Genomic DNA, 23,415 nt, shown 5'->3' with positions numbered 1-23,415 from the left:
TTTGCTTACAGCCTCCGGCACAGGCTTGGCTGGGGCAGCTGTTGCATCAACTTGTCTCTTCTTCCCCTGTACCCACAGCGGGTAGCGGTAGTCGGGGTAGACGAAGCCAATAGCATCAAAAACTCTATTCAATCTCTTTTTTCCCCGACTTTTGAAGGTTGCGGATAATGCATTATCTTCTGCCTTGGTATATGATCCAAGCAGTTCATCACTTGTAACTTCAATACATTTCAGCCAATCATTATTTGGTTCATCAAACTTATCTCCAAACTTGAAGGTGTATTTCAGCCGGACCAAATCACCTTCGCTAGGATCATTGATAATTTCCTTTGGCATTTCCTAGCCTTCCGCAAGCGGCCACACTCTAAATGCTATATGCTCTTGAATTAAATTTCTTGTACCGATGAAAAAGCAAACAGTGCCGAAGGCCTTCTGGCACACTTCCGCAGCATCATCAATTTCAACCTTCGGTTTTCGGAGACCGAAGCGAGACCATATGGGGCACATGATAACCTCTTTGATGTCCTCCCTCGCCATCAAGTCGTTCTTCACATAAAACCATTCTTCCATCCAAGTTCTGGGCCATCTCTTCCGAAATGTTGGCACTGGATGGTTGGCATTGGCGCGGGCGACAAATCCATAACAACCAAAGTTGTTGTGGTACTGTTCTTTACCCATGGCCTTTGTCTCATACCGAAGTTCGTGCATGCTGCAGAAGCACTTCGTGCTTGGCTCTATCCCTTGGCTTCTTACTGCCCAGACGAAGATTCTCATCCTCAATATGGCTTCGGGGGTCAACTGATGAAGGAAGATTTGGTAGGTCTTCAGCACTTCAACTACGAACCTGCTTAGAGGGAACCGAAGCTCGGCTTTGAAGAAGCTTCAGTAAATCACAACTTCGTTTTCTTCGGGAGCAGGAACCTTGTTGTCTCCGCCAGCCCTTACAATAGACATATCCCAAAAATACCTTCCTCTCATATTATCAAGATGGCTCTGCTTAATCGTTGATTTCCCAAAGATTATATGACTTGGCCTCCAGGGCCGATCCTCAGAATCTTCGCCCCCGCTTTCCGCATCATAACTATCACTGTCACCAATATCTTCAGACAAACCTTCCAGCTTCTCTTTAACAATCTTCTCTATGTTTGTCTTTGCCATCGATTCGATAAAACCAACAATATAAGGATCCATATTCTTCTTCTCTTCAAATAGCTTTGTATCTTCAGTCACCTTTGTCCCAACAACAATCTTTTTGTCTTCAGACATTTCTCCTTCAGAAATGACCAAAATGCGTCTTTTTAACCGAAGCTCAGAAAACTTGGAAAACTAGCAAGTGAAAGTGAGCAAGAGCTATGAAATTGAGAAAACAAAGCAAATGGCGCAGGCAGCGTATCAAATGTGGCTGGTGCGAGTTCTTATTTATATGCTCAGCACGCCCCAAATTGGGGGGTCCCATCCGTCATTGACTGTTGCTATTCTAGCAAAAGGAATGCGTTTTTTTGGAACTTCGGCTTAAGGCCTTCGTCTATGTCGCGGTCTGAATTCGTTATCTTAAACAAATTAATACCGCGAGGGGCTACTGTTGGGGGCCTTCGTCTTCCGAAGGTCCTCAAAAACATGATTTGACAATATTTTCCAAGTGTGGTGTATGAACAGGTACCTTTGGACTCGGATCTAGACCATATACAATGTGAGAAGCATGAACGATACGAAGGGTGATGCGGTCCCGAAGCCACACGCATGAGAGCTTTGGCATAGCAGCAGGAAAAGGAACTGACTTAAAGGGGAATAGGCAATATGGACCTCAACGAATTGTTTTAAAGTCAATAGTAAATGTAAAGTGCATGAATGTAATTTCTCACAGGCTGCGTCCTGTGTCTATAAATAGATGAACAATACCCCCGTACTGTTCACGCTGACTCGTACTCGTCCTTGTGTCACTCTTGTGCTTTCACTTTCTGTTGAGCCGAAGGTACAATTTGTAATTTTATATTATTTTCATTCACTCACGATGATATGATAGAAAATGAATTAATAATGTTACATAATTGTTCACGTTGTTTTTTATGTTTTCATATGCTTCTTCTTTCATTTAATGTATACTGCAATGATGAAGGTATGTCCTTCATGACCTTCGTCCGGAGATCATTATATCCTAAGGGAAATAATGCTTCATAGGACGAAGGGCATTAACATATAACATTTCTTGTTGCCTTGTTCTTAATTCATAGCATTTGAGAACAAGTTCCCAATAGTGGGAATTCATATACCAAGGAAATCCATGTATTCAACTTCATTTTTCATGCTCTGCTTTTACCTTTTCCATTATCTCATTTACCATTTTAAGCTTCAAATAAAGATGTGTAAATCCAGGATGATATAATTTGTGACTCTATCAGTTTCCTATTTTGAAACTGCATTATGCTTTATTAGAATTGAAGTTTTATATGTTGTTAGTGCCCTGGCAAAAGAATTTTTGCATGTTGCAGAGCTGCATTTTCTCTATGTTGCAGTACTATTCTGCAGTTCAATGAATCATAAAGTGCGGTTCTTTCTACAAGTGTTTATTATACTATACTGTATTGATTTAGATCTGAACATTTTGCAGTTGCGAAGAGAATCTCAAATAAACAACCTATCGAGCTTAAATTTATTCATCACATCCTTTTTGGGAGGCTTGAAAAGGTAATTTAGTATATTTATGTGGTGCTTTCGAAATAACTAATGCAACTTTCTATTTGGAAATGATTCCATCTATCTATATCATGAGAACATAATTCACCTAGCCTAAATGATAAACTTACATATGGGCATCTGGCTAATTACTATGTGTATCATATATATTCTATATTTTTATTTTTAGTGATGCTTATTGCAGTAGAGTTCATCAGCATTGTTCTCTACACACCAATTGCTTGTTGTACACTTCACGCACGAAAATTAATTCATTATTGTTTTTGCAGGCAACAAATATTATCACTTTGTATGATGTTTCCAATATCTAGCACATTTGTTTGTTGCTACAGGTAAGTTACATCTGTTTTCTTTCAATGGTTCGACGATGTATATATATAACTTGAAGGTTCCTCCATGATACCACAGAGACCCAGCATAAAAGAAAGGGGGGTTGGTTCAGAAACTTTGAAAGGGGAGCTTCTTTTATACAACCCCCTTTGAAAGGGGGCTAGAGAGAGTAGTTTGCAGTTTAGCGTCAATACATAAAAGAAAGGGGAGCTTCTTTTATACAGATACAACTTGTAGCATTTCCAAACAGTCCAAGCAGAGGTATACAACTGCTTATTTCATCACACGACCGCATATATGTCTTGTAGTATATTAGGTGTAATTTAGAATGTCTTATGGCAAAGGCAATTTTTTAAGTGGCCTAAGGCAAAGCTCACATTTTGATGACAAATTTGGCTTTATTTTTTCTTGCAGTAGTCTTGTACTCTTGTGTGCCCATCATCCATGTTCCACAATAAATAAACTGGAAACAAAGCCACGCTTGCATATACATATTTAGTGTGATACTTTTCTAATTTATTTGCACTTAATATTTGTTCGTATTGTAGTATAGTATTGTACTGTGAATTTGTGATGAAGTTACTCTTTATTTGTTCATAAAGAGAATAAGCAAAACAATGGTACTTTTTGTATTTACCTCCTATCATAATAGATTTTACTGCGAACTCACGATGCGGACTTGGATATCCCAATTAAAAGGTCAGTCAATTAACCTGCTTTTTAATAACCATCAGTAAGGAGTTTATTTGTTTGATGTGTTGCCTCTTTTTATATTACACGATGACACACGTCATTTTGCTTGTATAAAAAGGGCAAACATAGTGGCCGAGGCTCCCAAGTGAGTGGGGTCGAATCAAGATTACATTTCAATTTGTGGATTAGATGGACGATTGTTTATAAGAGGTACAAAAACTCTTTGGTTAGATCCTATCTCTGGAAAGGTTACTGTCTTGGCAGGCAATACAAATTTCTAGGTTGTTGGTTGTGAAGATGGTTTCTTACAGGTGTGTAATATTCATTCTTTCAAATTAATTATGTGTTTCAATTTAGATGCTTCTATGCTCGTCAATTATATCCTAAAATCTGCATTTTTATTTTCTAACAATATGTAATTAGTTAGGTCTACACAAGATGTGGAGTGCGAGGAATGCCAGCAATGATGATGGGATCTGCAATTGTTTTTATTGATTGTGAGGACTCTTGGAAATTGCTTCTCATCACAAGGAGATGTCTAATGTACATATGAAACTTTTATGACACGACCTGCATTTTGCAGGACTCAGCTTCTTTGATTGCATCTTCAAATGAGTCATCTGCCATGCTAGTAACTATTTTATATCCAGACTTTGTTGTCGTGCTACGTGAGATGGCTCATCTGAACTTGGTTGCATCTTAGATTCTGCATGAGGTGTTCATTAGTTGTCCTTGCTTTGTTGACAGGTATAGTAAAGGTTATATCTATCACGTTCTCAAGATGTGGATCACCCTTGGTTGTCCTTGCCAGCCATCATGCTTTTCTTATGACATAAGCCTAAAGTACTGGTTAAGGATTGTTGATGATTGTTTTCCAGCATCAAATTTTGCTAGCACATTTAGTTTCCCACAAGGTGGGGAGCTAGGGAAGTTGCAAATTGACATAAGCAAGTTCATGGCGAGAAAACCAGGTTAGAGTATACCTTCGATGTAACACCCCGGGATCCACAAACACCTCAGAATGCTACTAAACTACACATCTAACATTCATATATAAAATTTCGACAGCATCTCCTTCGAAAATTGCATAAACGGGGAAGCAACAAAGTATAAATAGATATCATGATAAGAAAACATAATAGACATTAATAATCTGCTAGCAATGGGAAGACAACCATAACGACATGAACTGAATTAACCAGTGCGTACAACTAGTTAAAAACAAACATCCTTTGACAAGAAGTTTCTAATTAAATCATGACTGCGCCTAGGTAACGTTATTATAAGAGTGAAGGTGGATGTGCTGCTACTTCCCACTCCCCTTGATGAGTAACAAGCACATGCATTGAGTAATACAAGAGTGAGATGAAACAACTCAGCAAGCAAATTGTTTTGACGAGATATTTAAACCACAAATTGAATTAATCAACATTTTAAAAGAATCACAATTAAGATTAGAAATACTTGTAGATATAGAACTCAGTAGTCCCAATATAACCAATATCATCTCATTTCCTCGAACAACCACAATAGGTTGTATAACACTTCCCTGCGTCAACAATACCTGCAAATATCACTTCAATGTATGCATAGGAATGCAATGTGTAGGTCCTCTGTCCTCATACCTCTGAGGGTATAAAACCACTTCATCTGCAAATATCACTTCAATGAATGCATATGAATGCAATGCATATGTCATCTGCCTTCATACCTCTAAGGGTATGAAGCCACATCGTACCCCTCCTCGGGCAACGTACGATGCTAAGTTGTACCGGTACGGTCGGACCATAGGCCACGACAAAACTTCAGATGCAAATGAGTCATGCAATGTATATGGCATGCTGCATTTATCAATAAACTTCGCTTCCTTCAGATACAATATAAACCTCAAATAATACTTCATCTGCCTTCAGATACTATACAAACCTCAAATAATACTTCATCTGCCTTCAGGGGTGTGAATTAATCTCATGGGTCATACTCGAACCATAATCATCATCAATATATGATAGAGCATCAATATAATACAATCCAGTAAAACCTCATCATAGAGTTCAATTATGAAAGGATCCAATAATTCTAAATATTAGAGTGTAGGCGATAGAAATAACAGGTCAAAACGGTAGCAACCACCGCTACATTCACTTGCCTTCATCGAAGAATAAAAATGTACTAGGTATGATCTGGAGTATAGCCACCTGCTAGCGGGTATAAAACTTTGTACAAATATTTCACAAACATTTGCCAACAATCAACAAATCGCTCCTACACTTGATACCAAGACCTGGTGGAAAGACTCCCACCATGAACCACATGCCATACAACAGCAGTGTTGTTTGTTAATTTTGTATTTTTAAAATTATAACAGTGGTAATATCAAACAAATACTCTAGAAGTATCTACACAAAAAACTCTACAACTTCGGTATTCAATGGATAATTAAAATCTGCCATCTATAAGTTCTAAAACATCTGACAAGATAACCGGCTGAATCTGTTTCAGACAGCAGCATAGTTAACTTCAAAATTTGATATATCCCAAACTACTCAACCAAAAATTATGAAATTCTGCTAGCAGTAAGAACTTTTATCCCTCTACAAAGGTCTCCATAGTTGGAAGAGCCAATTCGGCCATTTACTAGATGAAATCTACAAGTGAACAGACTCGCTCATTTTTGTCAGGCAAACAGGAACAACCACAGTAAAACAAACATAACTGGAGTTTCAAAATTTATATGAATGCACTCTTTAACAATCTGGAAAGCTTATGAAATTATCTACAACTTTTTTTTACCAACCTAAAGTTTAATTCTGTTGATAAAATTGCCTAAATCTTAAGAGAATAGATTCTACACAGAATTACGAGGCTGAAAAACTGCTATAATCAAACTGCAATAACTTTCTGATCTGATGTCCGATTGAGGTGTTCTTCATGGACACAGAAAGATCTATAAATTATCTACGACTCATAGATAGACTTTTTATTTTTTGAGGCCACTAAGAACATGAAAAACTGACATGAACAGAAACTGTCGAATCTGCCATTCTGCAGAAACTAATTTCGAGATAAAAATCTAACCCCACATCTAATCCAACCTCTAATCCTTCAATCCCCATGATCCATGAAAGTCGCCTAGAGGGGGGGTGAATAGGGCGAAACTGAAATTCTCAAAAATAATCACAACTACAAGCCGGGTTAGAGTTAGAAATATAATTGAGTTCGCGAGAGAGGGTGCAAAACAAATCGCAAGCGAATAAGGAGTGAGATACGTGGATTTGTTTTACCGAGGTTCGGTTCTTGCAAACCTACTCCCCGTTGAGGTGGTCACAAAGACCGGGTCTCTTTCAACCCTTTCCCTCTCTCAAACGGTCCCTCGGACCGAGTGAGCTTTCTCTTCTCAATCACTTGGAACACAAAGTTCCTACAAGGACCACCACAAGATTGGTGTCTCTTGCCTCAATTACAAGTGAGTTTGATCGTAATAAGGAATCAAGAAAGAAGAAAGCAATCCAAGCGCAAGAGCTCGAAAGAACACAAGCAAATCTCTCTCACTAGTCACTAAAGCTTTGTGTGGAATTTGGAGAGGATTTGATCACTTGGGTGTGTCTAGAATTGAATGCTAGAGCTCTTGTAAGTGGTTGAAGTAGGAAAACTTGGATGCAATGAATGGTGGGTGGTTGGGGGTATTTATAGCCCCAACCACCAAACTAGCCGTTTGGTGGGGCTGTCTGTCGCATGGTGCACCGGACAGTCCGGTGCGCTAGCCACGTCACCAAAGCCGTTGGGTTCTGACCGTTGGAGCTCTGTCTTCTGGGCCCGCCTGGATGTCCGGTGGCGCAGCGGACATGCACTGTAGAGTGTCTGGTGCGCCAGTATGGGCGTGCCTGACTTCTGCGCGCGCTGGCGCGCATTTAATGCGCTGCAGGTAGCCGTTGGCGCCGAAATATCCGTTGCTTCGATGTCACACCGGACAGTCCGGTGTACACCGGACATGTCCGGTGAATTATAGCGGACTAGCCGTTGCGAATTCCCGAAGCTGGCGAGTTCAGAGCCGCGTCCTCTTGGAGCATCGGACACTGTCCGGTGTACACCGGACAGTCCGGTGAATTATAGTGCGCCGGCTCTGAGAATTTCCAAAGGTGCGAAGTTCAGCTTGGAGTCCTCTGGTGCACCGGACACTGTCCGATGCGCCAGACCAGAGGTGCCTTCGGTTATCCCTTTGCTCTTTTGTTGAACCCAATTCTTGGTCTTTTTATTGGCTAAGTGTGAACCTTTGGCACCTGTATAACTTATGCACTAGAGCAAACTAGTTAGTCCAATTATTTGTGTTGGGCAATTCAACCACCAAAATCAATTAGGAACAAGGTGTAAGCCTAATTCCCTTTCAATCTCCCCCTTTTTGGTGATTGATGCCAACACAAATCAAAGCAAGTATAGAAATGCATAATTGAACTAGTTTGCATAATGTAAGTGCAAAGATTGCTTGGAATTGAGCCAATATAAATACTTATAAGATATGCATGGATTGTTTCTTTATTTTTAACATTTTGGACCACGCTTGCACCACTTGTTTTGTTTTTGCAAATTCTATTGTAAATCCTTTTCAAAGTTCTTTTGCAACTAGTCAAGGGTAAGTGAATAAGATTTTGCGAAGCATTTTCAAGATTTGAATTTTTCTCCCCTTGTTTCAAATGTTTTTCCTTTGACTAACAAAACTCCCCTAGATGAAATCCTCCTCTTAGTGTTCAAGAGGGTTTTGATATAGATTTTGAAAATACTACTTTTCTCCCCCCTTTTGAACACAATAAGATACCAATTTGAATTTTATCAATTTGAGAATCATACCAATTGAAAAACTCTTTTAAAACTAGGTGGTGGTGCGGTCCTTTTGCTTTGGGCTAATACTTTCTCCCCCTTTGGCATTAATCGCCAAAAACGGAGTCATTAGAGCCCTTTGATTATTCTCTCCCCCTTTGGTCATAAAGAAATGAGTGAAGATTATACCAAAGATGGAGTCCTTTTCTCCCCCAAAGATGGAGAGTTGCTCGGAGTGACGGCGAAGGATGAGTTACGGAGTGGAAGCCTTTGTCTTCGCCGAAGACTCCAATTCCCTTTCAATACACCTATGACTTGGTTTGAAATAGACTTGAAAACACTTTAGTCATAGCATATGAAAGAGACATGATCAAAGGTATATAAATGAGCTATGTGTGCAAATCAATAAAAGAAGTTCCTAGAATCAAGAATATTTAGCTCATGCCTAAGTTTGTTAAAAGTTTGTTCATCTAGTGGCTTGGTAAAGATATCGGCTAATTGATCTTTAGTATTAATGTATGAAATCTCGATATCTCCCTTTTGTTGGTGATCCCTTAAAAAGTGATACCGAATGGCTATGTGTTTAGTGCGGCTATGCTCAACGGGATTATCCGCCATGCAGATTGCACTCTCATTATCACATAGAAGAGGAACTTTGGTTAATTTGTAACCATAATCCTGTAGGGTTTGCCTCATCCAAAGCAATTGTGCGCAACAATGGCCTACGGCAATATACTCGGCTTCGGCAGTAGAAAGAGCGACCGAATTTTGCTTCTTAGAAGCCCAAGGCACCAAGGATCTTCCCAAGAACTGGCAAGTCCCCGATGTGCTCTTTCTATTAATCTTACACCCCGCCCAGTCGGCATCCGAATAACCAAGTAAATCAAATGTGGATCCCCGAGGGTACCAAAGCCCAAACTTAGGAGTATAAGCCAAATATCTCAAGATTCGTTTTACGTCCGTAAGGTGAGCTTCCTTAGGGTCGGCTTGGAATCTTGCACACATGCATACGGAAAGCATAATATCCGGTCGAGATGCACATAAATATAGCAAAGAACCTATCATCGACCGATATACCTTTTGATCGACGGATTTACCTCCTTCGTCGAGGTCGAGATGCCCATCGATTCCCATGGGTGTCTTGATGGGCTTGGCATCCTTCATCCCAAACTTGTTTAGAATGTCTTGAGTGTACTTTGTTTGGCAAATGAAGGTGCCCTCTTGGAGTTGCTTTACTTGAAATCCCAAGAAATACTTCAACTCCCCCATCATCGACATCTCGAACTTTTGTGTCATAATCCTACTAAATTCTTCACATGTAGATTCGTTAGTAGACCCAAATATAATATCATCAACATAAATTTGGCATACAAACAAATCATTGTCAAGAGTTTTAGTGAATAAAGTAGGATCAGCCTTGCCGACTTTGAAGCCATTAGCAATAAGGAAATCTCTTAGGCATTCATACCATGCTCTTGGGGCTTGTTTGAGCCCATAAAGCGCCTTAGAGAGCCTATAGACATGGTTAGGGTACTCACTGTCTTCAAAGCCGGGAGGTTGCTCAACGTAGACCTCTTCTTTGATTGGTCCATTGAGGAAGGCACTCTTCACGTCCATTTGGTAAAGCTTGAAGCCATGGTAAGTAGCATAGGCTAATAATATACGAATTGACTCAAGCCTAGCTATGGGTGCATAGGTTTCACCAAAATCCAAACCTTCGACTTGTGAATACCCCTTGGCCACGAGTCGAGCTTTGTTCCTTGTCACCACACCATGCTCGTCTTGCTTGTTGCGGAAGACCCACTTGGTTCCTACAACATTTTGATTAGGACGTGGAACTAAATGCCATACCTCATTTCTAGTGAAGTTGTTGAGCTCCTCTTGCATCGCCACCACCCAATCCGAATCTTCAAGTGCTTCCTCTACCCTGTGTGGCTCAATAGAGGAAACAAAAGAGTAATGCTCACAGAAATGTGCAACATGAGATCTAGTGGTTACCCCCTTATGAATGTCGCCAAGGATGGTGTCGACGGGGTGATCTCGTTGGATTGCTTGGTGGACTCTTGGGTGTGGCGGTCTTTGTTCTTCATCCTCCTTGTCTTGATTATTTGCATCTCCCCCTTGATCATTGCCATCATCTTGAGGTGGCTCATTTGCTTGATCTTCAACTTCATCAACTTGAGCCTCATCCTCATTTTGAGTTGGTGGAGATGCTTGCGTGGAGGAGGATGGTTGATCTTGTGCATTTGGAGGCTCTTCGGATTCTTTAGGACACACATCCCCAATGGACATGTTCCTTACCGCGATGCACGGAGCCTCTTCATCACCTATCTCATCAAGATCAACTTGCTCTACTTGAGAGCCGTTAGTTTCATCAAACACAACGTCACAAGAAACTTCAACTTGTCCAGTGGACTTGTTAAAGACTCTATATGCCCTTGTGTTTGAATCATATCCTAGTAAAAAGCCTTCTACAGTCTTAGGAGCAAATTTAGATTTTCTACCTCTTTTAACAAGTATAAAGCATTTGCTACCAAAGACTCTAAAATATGAAATATTGGGATTTTTACCGGTTAGGAGTTCGTAAGATGTCTTCTTGAGGATTCGGTGAAGATATAGCCGGTTGATGGCGTAGCAAGCGGTGTTGACCGCCTCGGCCCAAAACCGATCCGAAGTCTTGTACTCATCAAGCATGGTTCTTGCCATGTCCAATAGAGTTCGATTCTTCCTCTCTACTACACCATTTTGTTGTGGCGTGTAGGGAGAAGAGAACTCATGCTTGATGCCCTCCTCCTCAAGGAAGCCTTCAATTTGAGAGTTCTTGAACTCCGTCCCGTTGTCGCTTCTAATTTTCTTGATCCTTAAGCCGAACTCATTTTGAGCCCGTCTCAAGAATCCCTTTAATGTTTCTTGGGTATGAGATTTTTCCTGCAAAAAGAACACCCAAGTGAAGCGAGAATAATCATCCACAATAACTAGACAGTACTTACTCCCGCCGATGCTTATGTAAGCGATCGGGCCGAATAGGTCCATGTGTAGGAGCTCCAGTGGCCTGTCAGTCGTCATGATGTTCTTGTGTGGATGGTGAGCACCAACTTGCTTCCCTGCTTGGCATGCGCTACAAATCCTGTCTTTCTCAAAATGAACATTGGTTAATCCTAAAATGTGCTCTCCCTTTAGAAGCTTATGAAGATTCTTAATCCCAACATGTGCTAGTCGGCGATGCCAGAGCCAGCCCATGTTAGTCTTAGCAATTAAGCAAGTGTCGAGTTTAGCTTTATCAAAATTCACTAAGTATAGCTGACCCTCTAACACTCCCTTAAATGCTATTGAATCATCACTTCTTCTAAAGACAGTGACACCTACATCAGTGAATAAACAGTTGTAGCCCATTTTGCATAATTGAGATACAGAAAGCAAATTGTAATCTAATGAATCTACAAGAAAAACATTGGAAATGGAATGGTCAGGAGATATAGCAATTTTACCCAAACCCTTGACCAAACCTTGGTTTCCATCCCCGAATGTGATAGCTCGTCGGGGATCCCGGTTTTTCTCGTAGGAGGAGAACATCTTCTTCTCCCCTGTCATGTGGTTTGTGCATCCGCTGTCGATGATCCAACTTGAGCCCCCGGATGCACAAACCTACAAAACATGTTTAGTTCTTGACTTTAGGTACCCAAATGGTTTTGGGTCCTTTGGCATTAGATACAAGAACTTTGGGTACCCAAACACAAGTCTTTGAGCCCTTATGCTTGCCCCCAACATATTTGGCAACTACCTTGCCGGATTTGTTAGTTAGAACATAAGATGCATCAAAGGTTTTAAATGAAATGTCATGATCATTTGATGCATTAGGAGTTTTCTTCTTAGGCAACTTAGCACGGGTTGGTTGCCTAGAACTAGATGTCTCACCCTTATACATAAAAGCATGGTTAGGGCCAGAGTGAGACTTCCTAGAGTGAATTCTCCTAATTTTGCTCTCAGGATAACCGGCAGGGTACAAAATGTAACCCTCGTTATCTTGAGGCATGGGAGCCTTGCCCTTAACAAAATTAGACAATTTCTTAGGAGGGGCATTAAGTTTGACATTGTCCCCCTTTTGGAAGCCAATGCCATCCTTAATGCCAGGGCGTCTCCCACTACAAAGCATACTACGAGCAAATTTAAATTTTTCATTTTCAAGTTCATGCTCGGCAATTTTAGCATCTAACTTTGCTATATGATCATTTTGTTGTTTAATTAAAGCCATATGATCATGAATAGCATTAATATCAACATCTCTACATCTAGTACAAATAGAAGTGTGCTCAACGGTAGATGTAGAGGGTTTGCAAGATTTCAATTCTACAACCTTAGCATGCAATATATCATTTTTAGTTCTAAGGTCGGAAATTGTAACATTGCAAACATCTAGTTCTTTAGCCTTAGCAAGCAACTTTTCATTTTCAATCCTAAGGCTAGCAAGAGACATATTCAATTCTTCAATCTTAGCAAGCAAATCATCATTATCATTTCTAAGATTGGGAATTGAAATATTACAAGCAATAGAATCAACCTTAGCTAACAAATTAGAATTCTCATTTCTAAGGTTGTCTATAGTCTCATGGCAAGTGCTTAGCTCACTAGATAATTTTTCACATTTTTCAACTTCTAGAGCATAAGCATTTTTAACTTTAACATGCTTTTTGTTTTCCTTGATTAGGAAGTCCTCTTGGGAGTCCAAGAGATCATCCTTCTCATGGATGGCACTAATTAATTCATTTAATTTCTCTTTTTGTTGCATGTTTAAGTTGGCAAAAAGAGTACGCAAATTATCTTCCTCATCACTAGCATTATCATCGCTAGAGGATTCATATCTAGTGGAGGATTTAGATTTAACCTTTTTCTTTTTGCCGTCCTTTGCCATGAGGCACTTGTGGCCGATGTTGGGGAAGAGAAGTCCCTTGGTGACGGCGATGTTGGCGGCGTCCTCGTCGTCGGAGGAGTCGCTAGAGCTTTCGTCGGAGTCCCACTCGCGACAAACATGGGCATCGCCGCCCTTCTTCTTGTAGTATCTCTTCTTCTCCTTTCTTCTTCCCTTCTTGTCGTCGCCCCTGTCACTGTCACTAGATATGGGACATTTTGCAATAAAATGACCGGGCTTACCACATTTGTAGCACACTTTCTTGGAGCGGGGTTTGTAGTCCTTCCCCCTCCTTTGTTTGAGGATTTGGCGGAAGCTCTTGATGACGAGCGTCATTTCCTCGTTGTCGAGCTTGGAGGCGTCAATGGGTGTTCTACTAGGTGTAGACTCCTCCTTCTTCTCCTCCATCGCCTTGAATGCGACTGGTTGTGCTTCGGATGTGGAGGGACCGTCAAGCTCGTTGATCTTTCGTGAGCCCTTGATCATAAATTCAAAGCTCACAAAATTCCCGATTACTTCCTCGGGAGTCATTAGTGTATATCTTGGATTGCCACGAATTAATTGTACTTGAGTAGGGTTAAGGAAAATAAGAGATCTTAGAATAACCTTAACCACCTCGTGGTCATCCCACTTTTTGCTCCCAAGGTTGCGCACTTGGTTCACCAAGGTTTTGAGCCGGTTGTACATGTCTTGTGGCTCCTCCCCTTGGCGTAGACGGAAGCGACCGAGCTCCCCCTCGATCGTTTCCCGCTTGGTAATTTTGGTGAGTTCATCACCCTCATGTGCGGTCTTGAGCATGTCCCAAACTTCCTTGGCGCTCTTCAATCCTTGCACCTTGTTGTACTCCTCCCTACTTAGAGAGGCGAGGAGTATTGTTGTGGCTTGGGAGTTGAAGTGCTCGATTTGGGCCACCTCGTCCTCATCATAATCCTCATCCCCTACGGATGGTACCTGTGCTCCAAACTCAACAACATTCCATATACTTTTGTGGAGTGAGGTTAGATTAAATTTCATTAAATCACTCCACCTAGCATAATCTTCACCGTCAAAGGTTGGTGGTTTGCCTAATGGAACGGAAAGTAATGGAGTATGTCTAGAAGTACGAGGATAATGTAAGGGAATCTTACTAAACTTATTGCGCTCATGGCGCCTAGAAGTTATGGAGGGTGCGTCGGAGCCGGAGGTAGAAGGTGATGAAGTGTCGGTCTCGTAGTAGACCACCTTCCTCATCTTCTTTATTTTGTCGCCACTCCGATGCGACTTGTGAGAAGAAGTCTTCTTTTCCTTCTTCTTTTCCTTCCTCTTCTCCTTGTTGCGGGACTCTCCCGATAGAGCTTTCTCATTGCTTGTAGTGGGCTTTTTGCCGGTCTCCATCTCCTTCTTGGCGTGATCTCCCGACATCACTTTGAGCGGTTAGGCTCTAATGAAGCACCAGGCTCCGATACCAATTGAAAGTCGCCTAGAGGGGGGGTGAATAGGGCGAAACTGAAATTCTCAAAAATAATCACAACTACAAGCCGGGTTAGAGTTAGAAATATAATTGAGTCCGCGAGAGAGGGTGCAAAACAAATCGCAAGCGAATAAGGAGTGAGATACGTGGATTTGTTTTACCGAGGTTCGGTTCTTGCAAACCTACTCCCCGTTGAGGTGGTCACAAAGACCGGGTCTCTTTCAACCCTTTCCCTCTCTCAAACGGTCCCTCGGACCGAGTGAGCTTTCTCTTCTCAATCACTTGGAACACAAAGTTCCTACAAGGACCACCACAAGATTGGTGTCTCTTGCCTCAATTACAAGTGAGTTTGATCGTAATAAGGAATCAAGAAAGAAGAAAGCAATCCAAGCGCAAGAGCTCGAAAGAACACAAGCAAATCTCTCTCACTAGTCACTAAAGCTTTGTGTGTAATTTGGAGAGGATTTGATCACTTGGGTATGTCTAGAATTGAATGCTAGAGCTCTTGTAAGTGGTTGAAGTAGGAAAACTTGGATGCAATGAATGGTGGGTGGTTGGGGGTATTTATAGCCCCAACCACCAAACTAGCCGTTTGGTGGGGTTGTCTGTCGCATGGTGCACTGGACAGTCCGGTGCACACCGGACATGTCCGCTGCGCTAGCCACGTCACCAAAGTCGTTGGGTTCTGACCGTTGGAGCTCTGTCTTCTGGGCCCGCCTGGATGTCCGGTGGCGCAGCGGACATGCACTGTAGAGTGTCTGGTGCGCCAGTATGGGCGTGCCTGACTTCTGCGCGCGCTGGTGCGCATTTAATGCGCTGCAGGTAGCCGTTGGCGCCGAAATATCCGTTGCTTCGATGTCACACCGGACAGTCCGGTGAATTATAGCGGACTAGCCGTTGCGAATTCCCGAAGCTGGCGAGTTCAGAGTCGTGTCCTTTTGGAGCACCGGACACTGTCCGGTGTACACCGGACAGTCCGGTGAATTATAGTGCGCCGGCTCTGAGAATTCCTGAAGGTGCGAAGTTCAGCTTGGAGTCCTCTGGTGCACCGGACACTGTCCGGCGGTGCACCGGACACTGTCCGGTGCGCCAGACCAGAGGTGCCTTCGGTTATCCCTTTGCTCTTTTGTTGAACCCAATTCTTGGTCTTTTTATTGGCTAAGTGTGAACCTTTGGCACCTGTATAACTTATGCACTAGAGCAAACTAGTTAGTCCAATTATTTGTGTTGGGCAATTCAACCACCAAAATCAATTAGGAACAAGGTGTAAGCCTAATTCCCTTTCAATCCACAACCTCCAAAACACATAATTGCAGGGAGGAACATAGATCTTATCCTTACCTAGGGTTTCCGCAAGAAAATCTACAAGAAGAGATGGGGTAGAACATCTCCTTGATCCTCTCTTCCTCTTTAATTCAACGTGCTCCTCCTCTTCTCGATCCTTGCTGCGTGGGGGGAGATCTAGGGAGGAGGAAGCAATGGAGGGCAGCTGCAATGGGAGGAGAGGGGGCGGCCAGCCAAGGGAAAAGGGTGGCCACCTAGGGTTTTGTGGGAGAAAGGACCGACGTCTCGGATGACTTCTGACTTTGCATCCAACGGCCCACAACCCTTTCCCTCATCCACGCACCGAAGATCAACTTTTGGTCAACATTTTTTTGGGATATTACATTCGATTACTTTAGTATTAAAAGGCTCTTCACAATTTTGTCTGAATCTACTTGTGTGTCTGTTTCTATTTTAGGATTACAGATGATAGGTTACTGACACGTGCCCATCTAGAGACATCCTCGAAGCTGGTTTGTAGTGTCACCAATTTTATTTGTTGCAACAGAGCAGATCACCTTGGAGCATTAAGCGTGTTTCTAATTAAAGATTTAAACCAAATTGAAGCAGGAACATGCCACTCCTAAATAGTTAGCATAATCTACACATTTTTATGTTTCTACACTAACATTATAATATATGTTTCTTCATTTTTATGTAATCATTGTGCATTAATATTTTATCGAAATTTTTGTGTGTCGTCGCAACGCACGGGCATTCTACTAGTAGATAATTATATTTATATGATAAAGCTTACCACTTGTATCCAAACAACCCTAAACAACCCCCAAGTGCTAAAGTTTAGCAAAATAATTAGTAGTTTAAACTTTAGCCGGTCCTAAACTTTAACACCGTGAAAACAAAGAGGCCCTTACTTTATTTGGACATTTTCCTGTTGTCATTTGATATGAGTGCATGACTATTAAGGGCATTAAACGTTAGTCTCGTAACATCGGACATTTGGATACTAGTTATAAGTATCAAATTTAGTCTAATTTTTAAACCAATTACACATATGTGAACTAACAGGTTGTTCGCTTCGGATTAAAGACAGTTGCTCGGACTGCTGCAGCTATAATCCATAGAGACAAAACACTATATAAACAATAGGAATCGCTTCGGATTATGAGTTTGGTTCTTGTGGAACAAGAAATTCTGAATCATCGCAATGACTCTGTGTTGGTACCTACTGGACCAAAATGCCTCCCGGAGTTACTTGCTAGGGCATATATACTCCATTTGTTGCGTGCTGGCAGCTGGATCAAAAGGACTCTAGAAGTTATTTCCCGGGGCATTCCATATTTGCATTTGACTAGGTTTTTGGTTGCTTGGTTGCTTGCTACATCAAGCTTGACGATGTTGTTATTGTTCTAAGACTTGTATCTTGGTGTGTGCGTTTGGGGTTTCTACAATCCCTATTGTTCTCTCTTCTTCTTCAATGAAATGTCTTATCAACAAAATCTGATTTCTTATATTTTCTTATTGGGAAATTGTGCATCCATTTAGTAAACATGCAAATCATAATTCATAGGTTCATTGCCTGCTTGACTCCAACATTTATTAAGGTTTATGCACTATCATGAGAGATTGATTATATATGAACATAACATGCAAAAGGTAATGTTGGGGGCCTTCGGCTTCCGAAGGTCCTCAAAAACAGGATTTAACAGTATTTCTGGAGTATAGTGTGTGAACAGGTATCTTCGGACTCAAGTCAGCATCACAGCAGACCAGAATAATACGAAGGTTGATACAGCGCCGAAGGTGTGAGCAGGAAAGCTTCGGCGTGGCAGCAAAAAATGAAACCGACTTAAAGATGAAAAGGCTATTCAGACCTCGATAGATTACTATAGAATTATTATCAAATGTAAAGGGCATAAATGTAATTTTGCATAGGCTGTGTCCTGTGCCTATAAATAGGTGAACAGTACCCCCGTACTGTTCACGCTGATTTGGCATTCACTTTTGCGTCACGCTTTTACTCTCATCTCCTTCAAGTTGAAGGTACATTTGTAACTTGACGTCACTTCTGTTTATACATGATAATAATATATAATTGTTTATGTTATCCTTTATATTTCTTATAATTCATCCTTCGTTACTGTGTAATGAATTTATGAAGGTATATCCTTCATAACCTTCGTCCGGAAACCATTATATCCTAAGGGGAATAATGCTTCGAAGGACGAAGGGCTTAACCGATTAACATTTTTTATGTTGCCTTGTTCTTAACTCATAGCATCTGAGAACAAGTCCCCAACATTGGCGCCCACCTCCGGTGAACTCACTTCCACACTCTGAGTTTTCTGAACACCTTCGGCGATCATAAACCTTCGCTATGGCGCCAAAGAAAGCTTCAGCAACTGGCACTGCAGCTCTTCAACCGCTGGACCACAATCAGGAGACTGTCTCTCTTCGGGAGGCCCGAAGCCAGAAAAGGAAGGCTGTTAGCCCGACACCACCAGAGGATGAGATAGACCAAGAAATCAGAGACATGGAGATGCTTCACCAACAGGTGCAGAGGAAGAAGGAAAAGATGACCAGGCTAGCTGAACTACAAAGGCAGATAGATGAAGCCTCTGAGGAAGTTCGTCATCTTACTCAGGATGAGCAACACCGAAGGCCTCAGCACCAAGACCTTCATCAGGAGGGTTTCCTCAATGAAGATGACTGGTATGACAATTTCCATCATGGGAATTTTGTTTTTGATGATGCTTCTCCTCTGTCCGCTGAGCTGCAGGCTACACCTTGGCCTCCATCCTATAAGCCGCCTCAGCTTCCCATATTTGATGGCCACTCAGACCCGAAGCAGTTTTTGATGAGCTACGAAGCAACAGTATCTTCGTATGGTGGCAATGCTGCGGTCATGGCCAAATCTTTTGTCATGGCTGTCAGGAGTGTTGCTCAAACCTGGTACTCCTCCCTTCGACCAGGAACCATCACTTCGTGGCAAAAGCTGAAGGACTTGTTGTTAACCAGCTTCCAAGGGTTCCAGACGAAGCCAGTCACGGCTCAAGCTCTATTCCAGTGCACCCAGGATCACGAAGAGTACCTTCAGGCGTACGTCCGGAGGTTCTTGCGTTTGAGGGCACAGGCACCAACAGTGCCCAACGAAATTGTCATTGAGGCCATGATTAAGGGGCTTCGGCCAGGACCGTCAGCTCAGTACTTCGCTAGGAAGCCTCCTCCAACTTTGGAGAAGCTGCTCTAGAAGATGGACGAGTACATTCGGGCCGATAATGATTTTCGCCAAAGAAGGGAGGAGGCTTTCAGGTTTTCTGAGATGACCAGGGGCTTCGGAGGGAGGTTCTATCCGAGGCACGTCAGATCAATTCATAACTCTACACAAAATGATGATAGAGGGAGCCAACAGCAAAGGCCACAATGTTCCTCACAGGCTTCGGGGCAACAGCAAGGCTCCTTCCGACCACCAGCTCCGAGAGGCAGAGGCGCCAGGGGCTTCGGCGGAAGATTTGGCGATCAACCGAGAAGAATCTTTTGCTTATTCTGTGGTGAGAACAAAGGCCATACCACCAGGATGTGCCATGTTACCATCCAGAAGCAAAAGGAAATAGCCGAAGCCGCAGCACAACAAGCTCAGCCGAAGCAGGTCATGCATACTGCTTCGTATCATTCGCCTTACATCCCAGAATATGTGGGCAACCACCCTGCAGTTTCTGTTGCTTCGGCGAGTCAACCTCAAGCTTCCTGGCAACAGCCTCCGCCTCCACCTCCGCTGCAACAAGGCCAACAGCCAGAAGGGAGCCAGTATGCTCCACACCAAAGGGACTTCAGAGAGCAGTCCGAAGCTCGTACAGTCAACAGCACTGTGCCAGAGTCAAAGCACATCTATTGACAAATATCCTACCTCAATAGCAGTCTTTCTTATTCAGTCTTATTTTCTGTGTAATAAAGGACATTGTTTAGATTTCATGTAAATAGTTTCGTTGTTTGCCACAAGGAAAATATATTTTCTTCACAGGCCTAAGTTGTTGAAGTTTAAAGATTTGTGATAACAAAGAGGACCTTCAAACTATCGAAAATTCTTCGAAGCAACAAAAAGTCGTTCTAAGGAACGCAGAGTAAGTTTGCCGAAGTCACAAAAAGCCGCTCCAGAAGGAGTGCAGTGTAAGTTTTCTGCTCCAAAGTCGTTCCAAAGGGAATGCAGAGCATACAGCGAAAAGTCAACGCTGATACCGCCTAAGTAAAAGGCGAAGCGCGAAAAGTCAACGTGAATACCGCTGAAAGTAAAAGGCGAAGAAGCTCCTAAGGGAGGCTTACAGCGAAAAATAAACGCTGATTCCGCTGAAGTAAAAGGCGAAGAAACTCCTAAGGGAGGCTTATAAAAGATTATGTGTTTTATTGCAGGGATGCATATGTATCTTCGGAATAAACATCACCTCACATAACATAACATCATCGCATCATTTCGCATAGCATAAGCATCATACATCATGTTGCATATGGCACAAGAGGTGGATACAATATCGATCTATAGAAGAATGTTTTGAAAAAAGGAAAAAATCACAATGTCACAAGGAGATACATTATTGATCGCCGGAAGTGTAGCTTCGGAAAATATCTTCACAAAGCCTGGATATTATTCATCAGAACACTGGATATTGTTGTGACAAAGAAAAATTCTTCTTCACGAAGCATGAAAAGAAGGGAAGGTGTTTTTTCGTCAAAGACTCAAAAATGGTACGTGTAAAATTTCATGCATCGTAAAGAGTTGAACAATAAAAACAGGTATATTACATTCAGGGTTACAAAATGTCACAGTATATTACATTTCAGAAGTTTTTACAATAATACTTAATCTTCTCTCAAAACGACTTCTGCAGCCTCGTTCAGGAGCCGATTAACAACTTCATCCATGATAGCTTCAGCCATCTTTTTAATTTCGTCGTCTCCTTTCGGGGGAGGTCCCGAAGACGCTTTAGTAGGATCTGAAGGAGGACAGGATACGGCTACATTGCTATTACAAATTGCGAACAAAATTTAAAATCGAAAATTACAACACAATAAAACCATTAGTTGATACCTATTTGCCCTTCGGCCTCTGCGCTTTTTCCAGCAGCTTCAGCCACTTCTCTAGCATCGCGAATGCCCTTTTCACTTTTTCGAATAATTTCTCGGGCCATTTCTCGGCCACCATTATCCCAGATATCGGTAAAAAAATTTCCACCAACCATGCTAGCTTCGGCCGAGGGATCTCTTGCATCTTCGAAGGTCAAAGCAGCTTCGGACTGCGATAGAATCTTTACGTGTTCGCAGCCTCTTTTCTCTAAAATGGTGGCAATTCCTCTGGCACCCGAGAAAGCACATATATCTCCACGGCTATTTAAAATTTCCTCGAAGGCCTTAGCTTCGTGATCGATCCATTCGATGGGACCTTCGGGATTGCCTCTTGTAAAGTTTTCTTCGCTTGAGAATGCGCCGACCCTGGCGAAGCTAGCTTTTAACTTCTTAACACACTCTATAGATTTGTTATAGCATCTCTTCTTGGACGAATGAAGCTCTTCAACAGTTCCTTCTAAGTGATCTGCCCATTGGTCGCTGAGTTCTCGCTTTGTTTCTTCAAGTATGCGTTCTTCCTTGGCTCTGGCCAGTTGTTTCCGAAGATCTTCAATTTCGCGCTTCTGAGCTTCAGCTTGACCTTTAAAAGCAGCTTCGTTTTCCTTTATTTTATTTATCAATGAGTGTAATATTTTATCTTTTTCGAGACCTTCGTTCCTCAGTTCAATTACTTCGGAACGAAGGTTGCTCAGGGCTATAGCACACCCTTCGTCTTCAGCATCCTTCTGTGCCCTGAGGGCATTGCTAAGTATCAGGCCCTGCAAAGAGAAATATGTGTGCGTCAATAGATTTAAACAAACGAAAAATTTTGGTCTCAACAAAAAATGCAAAGATCCCATTTGTTGCACCTTTAAGCTATTATAGGCCAGGCTGTCGGCCAGATCGTTCTTCGACAGCACCGAGAGCCCGTCTTCTAATGTTGGAAATCTGAAGCTCTTGCTCATCTCCCGACAGACAGAAATCTCCTTGCTGTCAGGGAGACAATACAAAAAGTCCTCTTCTCCACTGCCATTGAATATTAACGCCCCCTTTGGATACTTCAGTTTTTGGGCGTAGCGCTGGGCCTCTTGCTCTTCTTTTTCTGATAGTTTTTTCCCCGAAGCATGACGAACAATATAATCACGAACTTTGGAGGATGCTTCGGGGGCAATGACACCGATTTCTTCAACAAAAGTTGGTTCTGTTATTTTTTCTTCCTCAGTTTCCAAGGATTTTATCTTTGTGGGCTCTGAGGACCCAGCTTCGGCTTCAGTTTCTTGCTCTGGAGCTTTAGTATCAGAAATTTCAGTTGATGCTTCAGGAATGGCAGCAGTCTTCTTCGGAGATGTGCTTGAAGATTTAATTGCTTCCAGTACATCTAGCACATTAGCCATTCTCTTTCTTTTCGGAGTCACTGCTGGCACTTTTTGATTTTTTACTGTCTCAACATTTGCTGCAGGACTCAAAACTTCTGATGTTTTTTCTTCAGTTGGTTTTTTCACTTCTTCCATTTTTTCTGTGGATGGCGCTTCGACCATCTTTTTGGTTTCTGGTAGCAAAATCTTCGGTTCTTCCAATTCTATCCTCTTTGGCGCTTCGGCCATTTCTGCGATTTCTGGCAGCAAGGTTGGTTTGGTTGGCTTTTCAGCCTCGGTGGCCGAAGAGGTTTCTCCGGTAAACTCAGGCACCGAAGCTGGTTCAATATAGCGCGGCTGGTGTGTGAGGACCTTTATCCTCTTTCTTTTCGGTTCTGGCTCGCTGGGAGCAATTGCAGCTTCTTCTTTCGCAGAGGTTGTGTTTTTTCTTTTCTGTCCTCGAATGGGATAGCGATAGTCAGGGTAGACAAACCCGATTGCATCAAACACCCGATTTAGCCTCTTCTTTTTTCGGCCTCCGAAGGCTGCTGACAGTGCAGTATCTTCGGCCTTCGAATAAGCCCCAAGCAGTTCATCACTTAAATTTTCAATGCTTTTTAACCAGTCATCATCTGGTTCAACGAATTTATCTCCGAACTTAAAAGTGTACTTCAGCCTGATAAGTCCACCTTCGTCGGCCTCTTTTATGGTTTCTTGCGGCATTTCCCATTTCTCCGCGAGCGGCCACACCCTGAAGGCAATATGCTCTTGTACTAAATCTCTCGTTCCAA

General features: G+C 42.2%; 1 pseudogene; it reads left to right on the top strand.

Annotated features, from left to right (window-relative positions):
* The window catches only part of LOC103648679 (protein HIRA-like), a 42,658-nt pseudogene extending 25,856 nt beyond the window's left edge, over positions 1 to 16,802 (top strand).
* Positions 16,803 to 23,415: the final 6,613 nt, after the last annotated feature.

Source organism: Zea mays, chromosome 2 (genome assembly GCF_902167145.1).
Source record: "Zea mays cultivar B73 chromosome 2, Zm-B73-REFERENCE-NAM-5.0, whole genome shotgun sequence".
NCBI lineage: Eukaryota > Viridiplantae > Streptophyta > Magnoliopsida > Poales > Poaceae > Zea > Zea mays.
This window is presented reverse-complemented; position numbering and strand designations above follow the sequence as displayed.